Below are 20444 nucleotides of genomic sequence, written 5' to 3'. Positions count from 1 at the left end.
GCAAGGGCGGTGGCCGGAGCCGCTAGCCTCACGGCCCAACTCCGCCCTTGCCGCCACCAGCGCCTGAGGACGCGATCCCGGCTGCCCAGGCCGCCCCGCCGGGCGCTGGAGTGCCGCCCGCAGAGGGCGTGCCCTGGAGCCGAGCGCGCCCCTCCGCCGCCACCTGCGGGGCCGGCCAGACGGGTGCTGGGCGCAAACCCTTCTGGAGCGCGCGGCGGGCGCGGCGGCGGCGGCGGCGGCGGCGGCAGCGAGAGGAGGAGCCCGGAGCGTGGCCGAAGGGCACCCCGTCCTCCAAACGCTGCCACTTGACTGAGCCGGCCGCTGGCGAGAAGGCGGCGCCACTGCCCGCACAGCTGGACCGCACTTCGCTCCGGGCCGGGCCTCAGCTCCCCCCGCCCTGACGCCCACCCGCCTCGGATGCCTGCTCCCTCCCCGCCGCCAGCCAGACGCCTCAGAGGCGAGCGCCTGCCCGCGGTCCTGTCGTGTAAGTGAACTCCTGGGACGACCTGTCCGTCGGCCTCTGCTCCTCCGTTTTGCCTTTTTGATTTTGAGTGACAGAAATCTGAGTTCCAGGAGGCTTTGATTAAACCGGACCTTTCTGGGCCAGCTGCTTGCTAGAGCCTCGTGTCTCCGGCTCCTAATTAAGAACTTAGCCCCCGCCCCATCCCCCTTGTTCTCAGCCCCCAAATTTAAAGCTTTGCATTAATGAATTGCAGTTTCACCTTCTTCCCTCCTTCTTACCTGAAGAGTGAAGAAGATTTTCAGGTAAAAGATTTGCCTATGAACGTTTAATTTGTATGCCAAGCTGTGAGGCTTGTGCTCCGAATGGCATGTCAAGAGCAAAACGTGAGCTCCCGTTGGAGCTGTGGGAGGCTGAATCTGGAGGTGAATTATATTGCAAATGGGAAATGAAGCAGAGCTGACGGTAAGATCCTTTGGCTGTTAGCGAAGGGGTCTGGGAAGCAGAGCGGAACAATTAGAATTTGTTTCTCTCCTGTGTCCCGTCTGCCCGCTCCCCATCTCTTATGGAAATAGTAAACATTTTCATCAAAGACCCCATCGTTTTCGGATCGGAGATTTACGGTGTTTATCGTAGGGAATATTTTAGTTAAGAATTCAGAGGAATAAAGGGTGTATTTTTATTATGACAGTGTATAAATCACATCAGGATCAACAGTTGAATATACCTTTAATATTTGGATGAGGTAGTTTTCAAATACTTGATACAGATACCATATATAAGTGGGAAATAACTAATGTTTAGGTATTCAGCAGAATAGTCTGTTAAAACCATAACTTCAGTTTTTAACTTCTTTGTTTTGCCATCAAACAAAAATTACTCATTAGGCCCACGGTCTTACAACAAAAGGATACTTTAAAATCATTGACCAACGTCCGGTCCATTTTAACATTCCCTCTATTGCTCTCCTGACAGACTGGCCACACTCTGCGGGGGCACTTCAGTGACAGGAAGCTCACTGCGTTGTGAGTGTCCCTCCTTTCTGTTATTGTCAGCAAGGCCTTGTTGACACTGAGCTGACAACTGCTTCCTTGGACCAGCTTCTCATTAATCCTGCTTTTGCCAGTAGCCCTCTAGCTTGTGAAATTATATGTAGAATTTTTCAGCAGAGATCTAAGACTTTAATCCATCTGAAAAAGTTTGTGACCAAAAAATTGTTAAGAAATGGAAAGTCTAAAACGGTTTAGAGTAAGCCTTTTGTCTCCTTTACTTGACAGCTTTGGCTTCCTCATCTGTAAAATAGGAATGATAATATACTCTGTTTACCTATAGGGTTTTTGTGAGAATTAAATTAGATAATATTCATAAAGTACCTATCAAAGTTGCCTAGAAGTTAGTAAATGTTTGTTATCGTCACTAAATAATATTCATTTTGTTTCCCCTTACTTAAGACCTTTCTCTGTGCTAAAGATCCTTAGTCCCAAATTGAATTCAAAAATGCAGTCTAGTCTGAACAGTACAGACTGCAAAAAGTTCCTATCTTCAAACAAAATCATTGGATTTTTAATCAGCTTTTGTAGCAAATACAACAAAGTTGACTAAAAAACTTACCACCACCACTATCCACCCCACCCCGCCCCACCCCCCCAACACACACACTTTGCTGTCTAGGTAGGCTTTATTCATTTTTAAATTATGCAATTAATGTCTTGAATATGAACACTTTTTCTCTTATCGTCTATTACTTTAAGTCTCCAATTTCCAGCTTGTTGTTGTTGTGATTCAGTTATTAAGCCCTGTCTGACTTTTTGGAACCACATGAACTGCAGCACACCAGGCTTCTCTGTCCTTCACCATCTCCCAGAGCTTGCTCAGACTCATGTCCATTGAGTTGGTGATACCATCCAACCATCTCATCCTCTGTCGCCTCCTTCTCCTCTTGCCCTCAATCTTTCGCAGCATCAGGGTCTTTTCCAATGATGTGTTTTAATCCTGATTGTGGCTTTCATCATATTCATTCTGCCTCTGGTTTTGTGTTACCTGCACATGTGGTGAGTTTGTTCACTAGACATTTATATCACTAATAATACATGGGACAGGTCCTTTTGGCATGTGGCCTCTATAGAAGCCTGTGGCACATAGAAAGATGGGGACTTTTGGATCCTGGTTTTGGAGCCTGGCTACTAGCTTTGTGACCATGAGAAACTTCTTTTCCATATCAATAAATTGAGGTTAGGCATTTCTGCCTTTCAGGTAATTATTAGAACTCAAAGTAATGTGCTGAAAGTGACAACTACAGTACTGGTTGGGAAGATGTATTTGGCCCTCACTAGGTATTGTTGAGACTAATTAATCCGCTGAACTTAGCACTGCCCTTCAGATTAAACTCTTCTAGCCCACAGATCAGTCTTCTTCATACAGACATTATGAGAATAGTTTTAATCAAATGCTTTGCTAGAATTAAAGATCCTGCATATTCTCTTACCTATCACAAAAGTAAATGATGTTAGCTTAAAAATGATTGATTCTCAGTAAAGTCCTACTTCTTTGAAACCCTCAGTATTTTTCCTCCTGTTTTCTGATTAAATCTTGAATTTTGCTGGAGATTGGTATTAAATTAACTGGTTTGCCTAGGAATTCTAATTCTTTCCTTCAGTTTTGAATTCTTTTTTAATTAGGGGAGAAAAAGTGTGTTTCAATCTCTAGTCTCTTGAGACTTCCTTCCTTCTCCATGTTTTTCTGAGGTTATCAGAATATTTTTGTGCTTACATCTGCCAATTCTCTCTGGAATGTGATTCACCAGATTTTGAAGACATGAATTCTTTTAAAGTGACCTCTTCTGCTTGTGCGTTTGTTCTCTCTTAATGAGGTTTCTTCTGTACTTTGCAGCTTAAAGATCATTTGCTTTTAAGAAAGCAAAACAATTGCTGAGCAGTTCTGTTTCCTTTCCCTAATTAGTTAATATACCATCTGCCTTGGATTGGGGATTTCTTTTTTTTATTAAACTGGAGCCTATTTTCCATAGTAAGACTGATATGAACAGAATGGTGGTGGAGAAATATTACATTATCATGTTGAAAGTTTAGGGGGTAATAAATTACTAGTCAATATATGATATAGAAAGAGCTTGTACTTTAAGAATTTATTACTTATAAATTAAGAGCTGTGAAATAAAGGATGTTTCACAAGGGGCTTTGAGGGTAACATAAACGAGTGAAGCTGGATGGGTTCCAGACATGAGAGAGTGACGAGAGTCCTGCAAACTGGAGAGTGAACGCCCAGCTTAGAGCTATTCTAATTCAGAGCTGTTGGAACATTACACTGCTCAAAGGAAACACTGGCTGTGAGTGTGTGGCTTCTGCTCGCTGCAAGTGTCCTGAAAGAGGTAGAACTACATGGAGTTTCACTGTTTTATCCCCAGTATCTAACACTCCGTGAAGCACATGGGTGTTTGATAAGCAGCCAAACTTTAATTAGCATTAAGTGCCTCTAGGGAGAGAACTGTTCTCTGCCAAATAACAAAAGGAGAAGTTGCTCCTGCCCTTGAGGAATGTTTGGTCTCATTTGAAGAGGCAGCACTTATAAATTAATAGTCTGGACACAAGTTCAAGAAGAATTCTGGGTAATGGTCTGAGGAATTCCAGGAGGTCTGCATGAAGGAGATGGCGTTTCCTCTGGCGTTAAAGATGGCACAGATTTGGTTTACGCGGGGAAGAGGGAAAGGGTGCTGGAGATACAGGGCAGGTGGTGTTTTTCAACCTAAGAGAAAGTCAGAAGGAGAAAATGAGGATATGTGTGTGTTTGTGGTAAAGATAATATCTTGATGGGGGAGGACGTGTCCTTGGATTAGTGAGGAATTAAATCCAATAGGTAAAAAGAAGATTTTTTAGAAATGTTTAAATGTACCTCTGCCGTACCTTACCTCCACCCCCCATCCTGAAATACTGTACCATCAGCTACAGAGACTAGGGTATAATCACTCTATAATCACACTTCTCAGTAGTGTGGTATATGTATCATGAGAACATTATAAAAATTTAAATAGCAAAGCTTTCAGAATTCTTGGTCATTTGACCTAGAGTCCAGGTGGATTTGAATACCATGTTTTTCTCATGTCTCTACCCAAGAATAATGGTTCTTTTAGTTATTCAAAATTATGTGTACTGCTGCCTGGAATTTAATTCCGTGCTTAGCACTTAACACTCATTATTTATGCCTCCTACTTGTTCTAAAATATTTGAGGTGGCTTCACTACATAACATAAGGACTAACTTATTTTGACGATGTAGGGAAGAAAAAAGATCATATACTCTCTTAGGGTCATTGGCTGGGCCTGCAAATCAGAATGGTTAACAGGAGAAAGGAATTAATTGCCTCTGTATGCATGGGAGTTCACAAAAAAACATGTTTCAAGGGGATGGTTAAAATTGCAGACTTACATACCATCTTAACAAAGGATGATAAAGTGTGGAAAGAGGCTAGACTAAAGAAAAGGGCATGACAGTGGGTTCTGTGAAGGTGGCTAGGAAATATATGATAAATAGGGTTGTTTGTTCTGCAGAGAATTGTCTCCAGAGTGGCACTCTTCTTGATCAAGGAGAGTGAGACACCTTTACAAAGGTGCTTTTGCCCTGCTTTTGGACAAAAAGTTGGAGGGCAGAGGCCTAATTGGCTTTGGCTCAAAACAAGGCTTGGGCAGTGTGCATATTTTGGGGTGACAAACTCTAATCCCTCTCAAATTCCTTAATGACAATTGAGATAAATAAAATGTAATGGCTCCGAAAAAAATGTCAGTTAAGATTATTTGATCAATTAAAATGATTAAGATTTAGGTATTTTGGACCAGCCTTGATGAGACACTACATATTAGGGTTCAGGCTTGACTAAGGAGAAGTGTTTACCCTCCGTAAATTCATAGATTTGTGAAAGAGACTGACAGACCCACCATCCATCCCACTAGAATGGGATATGCAGTCACAGTGAAATGTAATTCCACAAGGATCAACATTTTACAATTGTTTTGGAGTATATGGCTTCCACCTTTAAGGGAAGTTTTGAGGTTGAGGTATCTGATGTGTTTCTTATGGGTAGATTTTTGTGGAGATTGGAAGAACTGTTCAGGACCAGGAAATGTGAGTTACTCAACATAATCTACTCAACAGTCATCTTTCCCTTCCTTTTCACAGTGTTTTCCTCCTTCTTTTTACCTCCTTATCAGTTTAGTAATAATAATAGCAAAATAACTGCTGCATTTCTATGGTACTTTCTGTTTTTCCTTATCACTATTCCCGATGAATTTGGTGCAGGCATTATTACATTTAGTATAAAGATGAGGAAGCAGAGTCTCAAAGAAGAAAAGAAAATTCCTGTGGTTGCACTGCTAATTAAATTCCTCTACCTTTTTTTAGGCAGAAGTCATGTCAAGAGCTCTCTAGTTAGAATCTATTGGTTTTTCTGACTTTTCTGAGTACGGAATGACACATGTTTGCTGTGCATGAAAAACTTCTCTCCTTAAGCTCATGATGTTCAAAGAAAACTGTGAGAAAAAGATTTTATGCATTGATTTTGAGGGTAAAGTCATTTTGTTTAGTGGAGCCTTTTAGGTTTGCTATTTTGTAATATCAAGGTGTCATTTTTCAAAAGAACTTCGTCTGGGTCTTGGATGAATGACCTGTCTGCACTCAGAGAAGTGAGAAATGGCTCGACAAAAAATTTATTTTACCAAGTCCTAAAATCTGAAACAACTTTCCCCTTCTCCCTATAGGTAAAGCTTTAATAGAAAACACACTTTATACTGTACATAGAAAAAATCCTCAAAGTTGATATGGGCTAGAATGTAAGATTCAAGCATATTTGGGTAAATCATGCTGCTGCTGCTAAGTCGATTCAGTCGTGTCTGACTCTGTGAGACCCCATAGACGGCAGCCCACCAGGCTCCTCTGTCCCTGGGATTCTCCAGGCCAGAATACTGGAGTGGGTTGCCATTTCCTTCTCCAATGCGTGCGTGCATGCTAAGTCGCTTCAGTTGTGTCCGACTCTGTATGACCCCATGGAGAGCAGCCACCAGGCTTCTCTGTCCACAGGATTCTCTAGGCTGGAGTGGGTTGCCATGTCCTTCTCCGAGTAAATCATAGGTGATAAATATTGAGTTTATAGGAGATACAGGAGTTGCTCGGCTCTCTGATGTTCTAATTTATTAGTAAACCCTGAACTTCTGGACCAGTACCATGGAGCACATCTGTCAAATCCCCTCACAAACTCATTCCTGCTTCTGAACCCTGCATTAATTTAACTCTCATCTGATTCTCAGCATCAAAGCTACTTACTCATCTTTTTTTTAAAAAGAAATTTAGATATACTATATTATTAACTTTTTACCTGCTAATTGCGTGCTATCCCCTAAATCTTGATATGTAGTGTAGTGAAGCTGCTCAGTTGTGTCCAACTCTTTGCGACCCCATGGGCTGTGGCCTACCAGGCCCCTTCGTCCATGGGATTTTCCAGGCAAGAGTACTGGAGTAGGGTGCCATTTCCTTCTCCAGGGGATCTTCCCAACCCAGGGAATGAACCCAGGTCTCCTGCGTTATAGGCAGACACTTAACCATCTGAGCTACTAGGGAAGTCACATCTTGTATGGGTTCAGTGCTATTATTATTTTCTCTCTTCACAAAATGACTGAGTCTTTTATTCACATTAAATCTTGGTTTGAAGCAGCTAAAATGTGTTGCATCAAATTATCAGTTTGACTTTCTTAAAAAAGATATATTTGATGATAAAAAATAATATATGCATTTGAAAAATTGAGGAGCAGAAAAAAATGCAAAGAAGAAATTTAAATTACCTATAATTCCACCATCCAAAGAGAAACACTTGTTGTTTTCTATTTTTTAAAAAATCCTTCATGGAATTGAGTCCATCTTTTAAAATTTTATTTATTTACTGGCTGTGCTGGTCTTTGTTGCTACATGGGCTTTTCTTTAGTTGTGGCAAGTGGGCCCTGCTCTCCAGGTGCAGTGCTCAGGCTTCTCACTGCTGTGGCTTCTTGGTTGTGGAACACAGGCTCTAGGGCACAGGCTCGGCAGTAGTTGTGGCACATGGGCTTAGCTGCCCCACAGCATGTGGGATCTTCTTGGACCAGGAATCCAACCCACATCGCCTGCATTGGCAGATGGATTCTCTACCACTGAACCACCAGGGAAGGCCTGTTTTCTATTCTTTTAAAACCATATATATTTTAAAAATTAGAATCATACATGTATATTATAGTCTTCTGCTTTTAAAAATTAACTATGAATTCTAGAGACTTGGAAGAATCTTCTAAACTCTGCAAATTTTTTATTTTAGACTGTAATATCTTAAATGTTTGGTGTCATTTCTTTAGCTAAATGCTAATTACAGGTAAGATTATATGATATTACAAGGTTGACTTATAACAGTCTTGAAAATATTTTCAATAAATAGAAATATTGTAGGAAATTATTAGTTCAAATAACAAATATGTGAGTGCACAGTCTGTTTTTAAGCAATATTTTTGTTATTTACAGCCTGAGTTTTTTCATTGTTTTGCTATGGATATATAACCATTTGACCAGTAATTTAAAAAATGAACATATGAACATTTTCTCATGTTACTAAATATTTTTAAAGTTATTTTCATATAATGAATTACCCTATAACTTAATTGCTTAAAATGGCAAACATATATTTATTTCACAGTTTCTGTGGATCAGGAATCTGGATACAGCTTAGATGAGTACCTCTGCTTCAAAGTCTCTCAAAATCAAGTTGTCGGTTGGGGCTATAGTCTTATCTGAAGGCTTACCTGGGGGAGAGTTCTTTAGAAGAATAGGTTTATAAAATAAATTGTTCCATAATTAGGCAATTTATTTGAATTAGCACGTCATGAAATGTGAAAGGAAAGCACTGTCATATAGCAAGATCCCTGAAATTAGAATCAAAAGATATGGATGTTAGAACAGGCATTGCATTTGATTTATCATACAGTATCATCAAGGTCACATGCTTCCCAAGGTAGGATAGTTAAGCTACTTACTTACAGAGTTATACATCAATGTGTTTTGTAAAATGAGGAAAAACAATCCCTTTCTGTTGTATAAATTCACTTATAAGATACCAGGAAAAAAAGAAAAGAGAAAATGCAAGTGAAATAATGCTCAACAGAAATAGTAGAGATAGATGGGTAATTTACTCTGAAAAGCTCCAGATACTTGGTTATCATTTGTAACTTAGGACTATACATACTCTGTTGCTAAGAGTATTGGACTTTTATTTAAAATATCTAAACTTAAATTATTTACATCAATTATGGACGCCCCTCACTGTGCTAGGCATATTAAGAGTGAGATACAGAGATGAACAATTACTTATTGCCCATCTTATTTCACAGAGAATTTAAGAAGGCTGTTTGTCTGCCTTCAAGAGTCTAGCACACTTATAAACAAGCAGAATGAGAAAAGTACAGTGACAAAGATAACTATGTTATGGAAACTACCTGATAGAGTACTATCAGGTAGTGAGAAGGCCTTTACACTAGAAGTGTACTTGGGATGGACACTTAAGAATGGGTCTATCTGGAGGATTTCCCTGGCGGTCCAGTGGTTTGGACTCTGTGCTGTCACTGCCAAAGGTGCAGGTTCAGTCTGTGGGTGGGGAACTAAGATCCCACAAGCCACAAAAGACCTATATATAGAAAACTATAAAACACTGATGAAAGAAATCAAAGGTGACACAAATAGATGGAGAAATATACCATGTCCATGGATTGGAAGAATCAATATAGTGAAAATGAGTATACTACCCAAAGCAATCTATAGAGTCAATGCAATCCCTATCAAGCTACCAACGGCATTTTTCACAGAGCTAGAACAAATAATTTCACAATTTGTATGGAAATACAAAAAACCTCAAATAGCCAAAGCAATCTTGAGAAAGAAGAATGGAACTGGAGGAATCAACCTACCTGACTTCAGGCTCTACTACAAAGCCACAGTCATCAAGACAGTATGGTACTGGCACAAAGACATAAATATAGATCAATGGAACAAAATAGAAAGCCCAGAAATAAATCCACACACCTATGGACACCTTATCTTTGACAAAGGAGGCAAGAATATACAATGGAGAAAAGACAACCTCTTTAACAAGTGGTGCTGGGAAAATTGGTCAGCCACCTGTAAAAGAATGAAACTAGAACACTTTCTAACACCATACACAAAAATAAACTCAAAATGGATTAAAGATCTAAACATAAGACCAGAAACTATAAAAATCCTAGAGGAAAACGCAGGCAAAACACTCTCCGACATAAATCACAGCAGGATCCTCTATACCCACCTCCCAGAGTAATGGAAATAAAAGCAAAAATAAACAAATGGGACCTAATTAAAATTAAACGCTTTTGCACAATGAAGGAAACTATAAGCAAGGTGAAAAGACAGCCTTCAGAATGGGGGGGAAATAATAGCAAATGAAGCAACTGACAAAGAATTAATCTAAAAAATATACAAGCAGCTCCTGCAGCTCAATTCCAGAAAAATAAACGACCCAATTTTTGGCCCCCAAAAATGGGCCAAAGAACTAAATAGACATTTCTCCAAAGAAGACTTACAGATGGCTAACAAACACATGAAAAAGATGCTCAATATCACTCATTATCAGAGAAATGCAAATCAAAACCACAATGAGGTACCATCTCATGCTGGTCAGAATGGCTGCTATCTAAAAGTCTACAAGGATAAATGCTGGAGAGGGTGCATAGAAAAGGAAACCCTCTTAACATTGTTGGTGGGAATGAAAACTAGTACAGCCATTATGGAGAACAGTGTGGAGATTCCTTAAAAAACTGGAAATAGAACTGCCATACAACCCAGCAATCCCACTGCTGGGCATACACACTGAGGAAACCAGAATTGAAAGAGACACATGTACCCCAATGTTCATCACAGCGCTGTTTATAATAGCCAGGACATGGAAGCAACCTAGATGTCCACAGGCAGATGAATGGATAAGAAAGCTGTGGTACATATACACAATGGAATATTACTCAGCTATTAAAAAGAATGCATTTGAATCAGTTCTAATGAGGTGGATGAAACTGGAGCCTATTACAGAGAGTGAAGTAAGTCAGGAAGAAAAACACCAATACAGAATATTAATGCATATCCATGGAATTTAGAAAGATGGTAATGAGGACCCTATATGCAAGATAGCAAAAGAGTCACAGATGTAAAGAACAGACTTTTGGACTCTGTGGGAAATGGCAAGGGTGGGATGATTTGAGAGAATAGCATTGAAACATGTATATTATCATATGTGAAACAGATTGCCAGTCCAGGTTCGATGCATGAGACAGGGTGCTCAGGGCTGGTGCACTGGGATGACCCTAAGGGATGAGATGGGGAGGGAGGTGGAGGGGGGTTCAGGATGGGGAACACATGTACACCCATGGCTGATTCATGTGAATGTATGGCAAAAACCACCACAATATTGTAAAGTAATTAGCCTCCAATTAAAATAAATAAATTAAAAAAAAGAAAGTTGTGGTACATATACACAATAGAATATTACTCAGCTATTTAAAAGAATGCATTTGAATCAGTTCTAATGAGGTGGATGAAACTGGAACCTATTATACAGAGTGAAGTAAGTCAGAAAGAAAAACACCAATACAGTATATTAATGTATATATATGGAATTTAGAAAGATGGTAACAATGACCCTGTATGTGAGATAGCAAAAGAGACACAGATATAAAGAATGGACTTTTGGACTCTGTGGGAGAAGGTAAGGGTGGGATGATTTGAGAGAATAGCATTGAAACATATGTATTACCATATATGAAATAGATGACCAGTCCCAGTTCAGTGCATGAAATAAGGCACTCAAAGCCGGTGCACTGGGACAACCCTGGGGGATGGGATGGGGAGGGAGGGGAGAGGGGGTTCAGGATGGGGGACACATGTATACCCGTGGCTGATTCATGTCAATATATGGCAAAAACCACTACAATATTGTAATTAGCCTGCAATTAAAATATTAATTTTTTAAAAAATCAGTCACTCTGTAAAGAGAAAAGATCCATGTGAATTAGAAGAGGAAAAAATAAGAAAGCCCTTTTAGAACAGAAAACATTTTACAAATGTGATATAGGAGTCTATGGAGTCAGTAATTGGCTTAGTACATAAGAATGAGTGGATCATGATTTTCAGATTGCAGTTTATTGAGGACTGAACATTCATTTTTGTGTTTTGTGTTTTATTAGTTTCATGTTCTGATTTGGGCTCAGATTCTTAATTTCAATTACAAGGTCTAAATAATAATCCAGTTGTAACAAACAACAATATTCTGACATTGTTACCTAGTACCCACCACTCCCCACCTCCATTTAGCAACAGTTGCTTAAGGAACTGGCTTAAGAATTTTACAGAACTTAATTCATGTGTCATTAGTACAGTTGTGCCATTGAGTTAGAACATGATATGCCTGAGAAATGAGTACAGAATATAAAGTTTAAATGTTTTACCATCTTGGTGATTATCTAGATCAGGTATTCTTCAACTAGTTGATCGGGAGCTACCTGTCATTTTCTACAGGGGTTTAGATTATAGGGCTGGAGACTGAAGTTCAATATTTATAGTCGTAAATAGGCATGGTGAGGTGAAGCAGACTTGTACCCAGAACAAAGCCTGTTTCCTGTCGTCACCTGGAGGACCTGGTAATTGACACCTGACATAGTTCGGTCACCTGATAACTCTTTTAATATCCCAAAGGACTGTCAGCATTCTTGGGTTATAATTCTCTTTCCTAATTGTAATTCTGAAACATGATCCTATATGTGAGACAGCAAAAGAGACACAGATATTGTCTTTCTTATCCATTTGTCTAAAGCACTTAAAATAGTTAATAATTTGATTTTAGTAGATTTAGGAGACAATCTAAGAGAGAGAAGGGAAAGAAATCTTACTGAACACCTTCCCTATTCCAAGGCAGTTCTAGATGCTTTAAGTGTAGAAGCGCACGTAATTTTTATGAAGAACATCCGAGGGAGATTCCCACTTTACAGAAAAAGACACCACACGGCTCTACTCAGGTTTATTAGACTCTCAGATATCATCCTTCCACTTCTCAATGTTGTTTTTTCTGCCTCCCCATTGAGAAGAGTTGGCCCCACGTGTGACGTCATGAAGAGCCCCTGTGACAGCCTGCTCAAGACCAGCTGCACACAGCGTGTGTTCTGTGTGTCTGAGGACGAAACCAGCTACTCAGTATCCAAGACTGTACGGTAGTGCCCTCTAGGTGACCTTGAGACAGACCAAAATCACATCTGCTAGCTTTTCTAGCCTTTACTTTTTCATGAGAGTATTACATCTGAGTTCGTGTCTGTTTGCCAGTTTAGCTGGTGTCATTGGATCCGGTTAAGAATTTACAGTCAGATTTACCAATACAGAGTCCTCTGCTAACTCTCTGATTTTCATGGACCTCTACAAGAAGGGAAATATACTCTTAGTGTCCATTATTACAGAACAAACAATGACAAACGTGCTGCTAGGAACTTTGTTATTTTTTTAATGAACTTTATATTTTTAAAGAATTGGCATTTCAATTAACTGCATTAAACTTTGTTTTTATTTATTTTTTTTTAATTTTATTTTATTTTTAAACTTTATAATATTGTATTAGTTTTGCCAAATATCGAAATGAATCCGCCACAGGTATACCCGCGTTCCCCATCCTGAACCCTCCACCCTTCTCCCTCCCCTCCCCTCCCTCTGGGTCGTCCCAGTGCACCAGCCCCAAGCATCCAGTACCGTGCATTGAACCTGGACTGGTGACTCGTTTCATACATGATATTATACATGTTTCAATGCTATTTTCCCAAATCTCCCCACCCTCTCCCTCTCCCACAGAGTCCATAAGACTGATCTATATATCGGTGTCTCTTTTGCTGTCTTGTACACAGGGCTATTGTTTCCATCTTTCTAAAGTCCATATATATGCGTTAGTATACTGCATTGGTGTTTTTCTTTCTGGCTTACTTCACTTTGTATAATAGGTTCCAGTTTCATCCATCTCATTAGAACTGATTCAAATGTATTCTTTTTAATGGCTGAGTAATACTCCATTGTGTATATGTACCACAGCTTTCTTATCCATTCATCTGCTGATGGGCATCTAGGTTGCTTCCATGTCCTGGCTGAAAGACAGTATATTCATTCAGCTTTTAAAGACTACAGTGTGGTTTTTATTATATAGATATTTGCATTAATTCAGGGCTAGGGCCCATTTAAAGCTATAGCTTGAGATATGAAACCTTAAAACCTGTTTAAAGGCTTAGAATATGAAATAAACTCGACAACAGTAATAACCATTTCTGTTAATCTAGTATTTAAGAAAGACTCTCAAGGATTTAGCAGCCTGTTCATTCCCAGAGCAGATTTTGGAAGTTTTTGTGTTTTTTCTTTGATAGAGCTGTGTGTATTGGCTCCACTCATGTTCAAGTTGGGGATTCCCAGGTGGCTCAGACAGTAAAGAGTCTGCCTGCAGTGACCTGCAAGACCTGGGTTCAACCCCTGGGTCAGGAAGATCCCCTGGAGAAGGAAACGGCAACCCACTCCAGTATTCTTGCTGGAAAAATTCCATGAATGGAGGAGCCTGGCAGGCTACAGTCCGTGGGGTCACAAAGAGTTGGACATGACTGAGTGACTTCACTTTCACTTCACTTTCATATTCAAGTTATAGCTTTTTGGTGAACCTTCCCTGACATATTCCCAAGGAGCTTACTCACCAGGCTCAATCTGATGACATTGAATCCAGGATGGAGGGCCACAGCTTCAGGATGAAATATACAGAATGAGCTGCTGTAAACTACATCTTCTATTTGAAGGATGTAAGATCCTCTAGAGAAGGGCAGTGTTCTTGCCTGGAGAATCCCATGGGCAGAGGAGCCTGGTGGGCTACAGTCCATAGGGTTTCAAACAGTAGGACATGACTGAACGACTAACATTACATTACATTAGCATGGAGGGAACCAAGTAAAAGGGGCTTTCTTTTCTTTACATGTGACTCTGATGTATGTGTGTGTGTATATGTATAAGTGTTGGGATTTGGGGAAGGAATGGTGGGGGAAAAGACATCTTTGTATTTTATTTTTGCTGGCAGTGGCATGAATAAATGGCCACTTCACATATTGGGACAAAGATAATGCTAAAGATCCTTTCTGGGCATTTGCACTAATTATAGCCTGAATGAGCTGTCATCTCATTCTCACTCTATCTCCCTTTGATTTTATTTTGTTAAGTACATTTTGAAAGCACTTATATTGATGGATATTGGTCCTGAAGACACAGAAACTCATTAAATACTGGCTAGATGGTTGAAGAATGTTCTCATTGACAACTCTTTATGTATCTTAAAATGTTAAACTATAGTATAAAAGAAATTGATATTCAGTATTTTTGAAAAGTGTATTTTAAAAAACATTTCATACTTATACTTCTATATCAGCCAGTGACAAGACAGCCAAAAAACTTTTCTTTGCTAACATCCAGCATTAAATATATCATACCTTTAACTGATAGCTGTGGTAACTTTCTAACCTGCCAGATGAATAATACAGTCTAAGAATTAACTTAGGAGAGCTCATCCTAAGGCCAATCCTTAGAAGGCCAATCATATCTGCCCAACTATTGGCATGCATTAATAGTGAACACTGTTGAAACTATTGCTTCATTATGAATCAACTGTCTTATTAGAGGAGACTGAAATTATATAAAGCTTATTCTTCAGTGACATACAGGTTGGGATTTCATTGCCTTTAAGGTAATTTTATTCACATTTCTTTATTCACATCTGTAATTTTATTTATTTTTGTTCATGACACACAGCTTGGGGGATCTCAGTTCCCCAACCAGGGACTGAATCCAGGCCACAGTGGTGAAAGCACCAAATCTTAGCACTACCAGAGACCAACAGAGAGGGCTTCCCTGGTGGCTCAGTGATAAAGAATCCACCTGCAATGCAGGAGACAAGAGTTCGATCCCTGGGTTGGGAAGATCCCCTGGAGAAGGAAATGGCAGCCTATTCCAGTATTCTTGCCTGGGAAATCTCATGGATAGAGGAGCCGGGAGGGCCACAGTACACAGTCACAGAGTTGGACGTGACTTAGCAACCAAACAACAGCAAGACCACCAGGAAACTCTCTGTTTTTGCCTTTTCTCATGTCTGTCAAGTGTTTGAACAGCTGTTACCATGAACAGAAGTAGCATAAACTTTTTGTTTTCAGCTCCAATTTTCCTTTCAGGATCACTCTTCCAGAAAACCACAGAATTACAATCTGATGAACAAAGATATGGGATTACCAATCCTGTTCTATCAGGGCAAGTACATCTTTTCTAAGCATGTGACGATAAGAAATTCCATTATACAGTTACTGGACCAGTTGATTAACCAATGACATGAATGTATCAGTGTCATTTTATCCAAGAGAGGCCCTGAAGACCAGAGTTGACGGCTAGTCCTACATAGTGGTCTCTGGGAGCCTGGGAAGCTCTGAGTTATAATGTCCCTGCTGCTGGAGACCAGATCAGACACTAGGCCAGTGACCAGAGAGTAACAGGAGAGCCTCGGAAGGAGCTGTATTGGTCTTTGTCAGAATTAACTTCAAAGCTAGAGGTGGGGAGGGAGGCTCTGTAAATTCAAGAGGGGGAGGATGTTTAACACTTAAAACCTATAAGTGTTAAACACTAAAAAATTATAAGATAAAGTATTATTGGAGCAACTGTTATTCTCAGAAGAACCTGTAATTAGGAATGGGAGCTCACACTGGCAACTGTGACCTCTCTGGGTCAGTTTCCTCTGCAAGTGGAAATATCCAGGCCTGTCTGCTTTTTGGTGCTATTAGTTGGAAAGAAGCAGATGGTAAACATGATATAAATTAATAAACTGAAGTGATAACTATAGAATATTCTATCCATGATAGAAGCAGTGTCGCGAAACCTAGTTGGTGGCATAAATATTTTATCACTTAGATATTTTGCAGTCCTGTAGATAATCAAGATAATGTACTCAAACTAAAGACTGTACTGTAGGGAATGGTGTATCACTAATCCATTTCTTTAGAAAGGCTGTCTATCCCTCTTCCCACTCCACTCCCATTAGCTACAAGTTCAGGAACAATACTGTTTAGGACAAAGGACCATCATATCCAATTTGTAAACTGATTTCTCTTTTATCGATATGATTTCAAATCAAAGCGTTTGACATTTCCATCAAGATATAAAACATTTCCGTAACCTATACATTTCTTTCATGCCTCCTTCCAAGCAGTCCTTACCAACTCCCACTCAAAAGAACTGCTCTTATGATTTCCATTCATAGGATTAGTACTGTTCATTCATATAAATATGACCAATCTTTTGTATCTGACCCAACATATTTCTGAGATTCATCCATGTTGCTGCATGGATTGTACTGACAAGTGGTATTCCATTTTATGGATATCCCAGTTTACTCATCCATTCACCTATTGATAGACATTTGTTTTCAGCTTTCAGTATTATGAATAAAGCTGCTATGAACATTGGAATAAAGGTTTTTTGCAGACATGTTTGCATTTGTCATAAATAAATGCCTAGAAATAAAATGGTGAGTTCAGTTCTTTCAAGTGGTTGTACTGTTTTCCACTCACACCACAATATATGCATTCCACATCCTCACCAGCACTAGGCATTGCTAGGTTTTTAAATTTTAGAAGTCCTAATGAGTGTATAATGGTGGTATTGTTCTGAAAACAGCTTTTTAATTTTTACTTTACATACAGCAAAGCTGACATTATTTTGGTGAGCAGTTCTATGAGTTTTGATATATGTATAGATTCATATACCACTATGACAATCAGGATACTTAACAGTTCTCAGTTCAGTTGCTCAGTTATGTCTGACTCTTTGCGACTGCATGCACTGCAGCATGCTAGGCTTCCCTGTCCATCACCAACTCCTGGAGCCTGCCCAAACTCATGTCTATCGAGTTGGTGATGCCATCCAACCATCTCATCCTCTGTCATCCCCTTCTCTTCCCGCCTTCAATCTTTCCCAGCATCAGGGTCTTTTCAGAGGAGTCAGTTCTTTGCATCAGGTGGCCATAGTATTGGAGTTTCAGCTTCAGCATCAGTCCTTCCAATGAATTTTTAGGACTGATTTCCTTTAAGATGGACTGGATGGATCTTCTTGCTGTCCAACAGACTCTGTAGTGTTCTCCAACACCACAGTTCAAAAGCATCAATTCAACTCTCAGCTTTCTATATGGTCCAACTCTCACATCCATACATGACTACTGGAAAACCATAACTTTGACTAGATGGACCTTTGTTGGCAAAGTAATGTCTCTTCTCTTTAATACACTATCTAGGTTTGTCACAGCTTTTCTTCCAAGGAGCAAGTGTTTTAATTTCATGCCGGCAGTCACCATCTGCAGTGATTTTGGAGCCCAAGAAAATAAAGTCTGTCACTGTTTCCATTGTTTCCCCATCTATTTGCCATGAAGTGACGGGACCAGATACCATGATCTTCATTGTTTGAATGTTGAGTTTTAAGCCAGCTTTTTCACTCTCCTCTTTCACTTTCATCTTTGCTTTCTGCCATAAGGTGGTGTCATCTGCATATCTGAGGTTATTGATCTTCCAGCATCTTGTTTCCAGCTTGTGCTTCATCTAGCCCAGCATTTCTCATGATGTACTCTGCATATAAGTTAAGTAAGCATAACAGTTCTAACACCCCCAAAAAGTTCCCTTTTGCTGCCTCTTTGTAGTCACATTCTCCTCTTACCCTGACCCCCAAAGACCACATCTGTTGTCTGTTCCTATAGTTTTGCCTTTTCCAGAATCATGCACTATGCAATAAATAAAATCATGCAACATAAAACCTTTTAAGACTGGGATCTTTCAATCAGCATAATGCCTTTAAGAGTCATCCATATTGGTATCAGTACCTTTGCTACTTTCAATTTTTGGCAGTCGTGGATAAACTGTGATAAATAACTACATAAAGCCCTTTATGTGAACACAAATTTCATTTCTCTAAATACCTAGGTGTGTTGAAATCCCTTATGATTATACAGTGGAAGTGAGAATAGATTTAAGGGCCTAGATCTGATAGATAGAGTGCCTGATGAACTATGGATGAGGTTCGTGACATTGTACAGGAGACAGGGATCAAGACCATCCCCATGGAAAAGAAATGCAAAAAAGCAAAATGGCTGTCTGGGGAGGCCTTACAAATAGCTGTGAAAAGAAGAGAAGCAAAAAGCAAAGGAGAAAAGGAAAGATATAAACATCTGAATGCAGAGTTCCAAAGAATAGCAAGAAAAGATAAGAAAGCCTTCTTCAGTGATCAATGCAAAGAAATAGAGGAAAACAACAGAATGGGAAAGACTAGGGATCTCTTCAAGAAAATGAGATACCAAATGAATATTTCATGCAAAGATGGGCTCGATAAAGGACAGAAATGGTATGGACCTAACAGAAGCAGAAGATATTAAGAAGAGATGGCAAGAATACACAGAAGAACTGTACAAAAAAGATCTTCATGACCCAGATAATCATGATGGTGTGATCACTGACCTAGAGCCAGACATCCTGGAATATGAAGTCAAGTGGGCCTTAGAAAGCATCACTATGAACAAAGCTAGTGGAGGTGATGGAATTCCAGTTGAGCTGTTCCAAATCCTAAAAGATGATGCTGTGAAAGTGCTGCACTCAACATGCCAGCAAATTTGGAAAACTCAGCAGTGGCCAAAGGACTGGAAAAGGTCAGTTTTCATTCCAATCCCAAAGAAAGGCAATGCCAAAGAATGCTCAAACTACTGCACAATTGCACTCATCTCACACGCTAGTAAAGTAATGCTCAAAATTCTCCAAGCCAGGCTTCAGCAATATGTGAACCGTGAACTTCCTGATGTTCAAGCTGGTGTTAGAAAAGGCAGAGGAACCAGAGATCAAATTGCCAACATCTGCTGGATCATGGAAAAAGCAAGAGAATTCCAGAAGAACATCTATTTCTGCTTTATTGACTATGCCAAAGCCTTTGACTGTGTGGATCACAATAAACTGTGGGAAATTCTGAAAGAGATGGGAATACCAGACCACCTGATCTGGTATTAAAAAATTTGTACGCAGGTCAGGAAGCAACAGTTATAACTGGACATAACAACAGACTGGTTCCAAATAGGAAAATGAGTTCGTCAAGTCTGTATATTGTCACCCTGTTTATTTAACTTACATGCAGAGTACATCATGAGAAATGCTGGACTGGAAGAAACACAAGCTGGAATCAAGATTTCCGGGAGAAATATCAATAACCTCAGATATGCAGATGACACCACCCTTATGGCAGAAAGTGAAGAGGAACTAAAGAGCCTCTTGATGAAAGTGAAAGTGGAGAGTGAAAAAGTGGGCTTAAAGCTCAACATTCAGAAAACGAAGATCATGGCATCCGGTCCCATCGCTTCATGGGAAATAGATGGGAAAACAGTGGAAACAGTGTCAGACTTTATTTTTGGGGGGCCCCAAAATCACTACAGATGGTGACTGCAGCCATGAAATTAAAAGACGCTTACTTCTTGGAAGGAAAGTTATGACCAACCTAGATAGCGTATTCAAAAGCAGAGACATGGTCCCGGGTGGGTCCGCGCGTAAGCAAGACCCGAGCAGCAGGCGGCGCCTACACCCAGGTATCCCACAAGTTAATAATAAAAAAAAAAAAAACGAAAAAACAAAAGCAGAGACATTACTTTGCCAACAAAGGTCCATCTAGTCAAGGCTATGGTTTTTCCTGTGGTCATGTATGGATGTGAGAGTTGGACTGTGAAGAAGGCTGAGCGCCGAAGAATTGATGCTTTTGAACTGTGGTGTTGGAGAAGACTCTTGAGAGTCCCTTGGACTGCAAGGAGATCCAACCAGTCCATTCTGAAG

At 39.9% G+C, this 20444-nt stretch overlaps 1 protein-coding gene across 1 annotated transcript in view; it reads right to left on the bottom strand.

The window, feature by feature from the left end:
• Positions 1–3908: 3908 nt before the first annotated feature.
• HIBCH (3-hydroxyisobutyryl-CoA hydrolase) overlaps positions 3909–20444 on the bottom strand; it is a 152555-nt gene continuing 136019 nt past the window's right edge. Inside the window, exons 14-15 of the transcript XR_003513374.1 lie at positions 8283–8402; positions 3909–4219 (exon numbers count right to left, since the gene is read on the bottom strand). The gene's annotated coding sequence lies outside the window, so the exon portion shown is untranslated. The remainder of the gene's footprint in view (positions 4220–8282; positions 8403–20444) is intronic.

Source organism: Bos indicus x Bos taurus, chromosome 2 (genome assembly GCF_003369695.1).
Source record: "Bos indicus x Bos taurus breed Angus x Brahman F1 hybrid chromosome 2, Bos_hybrid_MaternalHap_v2.0, whole genome shotgun sequence".
Classification (NCBI taxonomy): Eukaryota; Metazoa; Chordata; class Mammalia; order Artiodactyla; family Bovidae; genus Bos; species Bos indicus x Bos taurus.
Note: the sequence above shows the minus strand (reverse complement) of the source record. Positions and strands in the feature narration are given on the sequence as shown.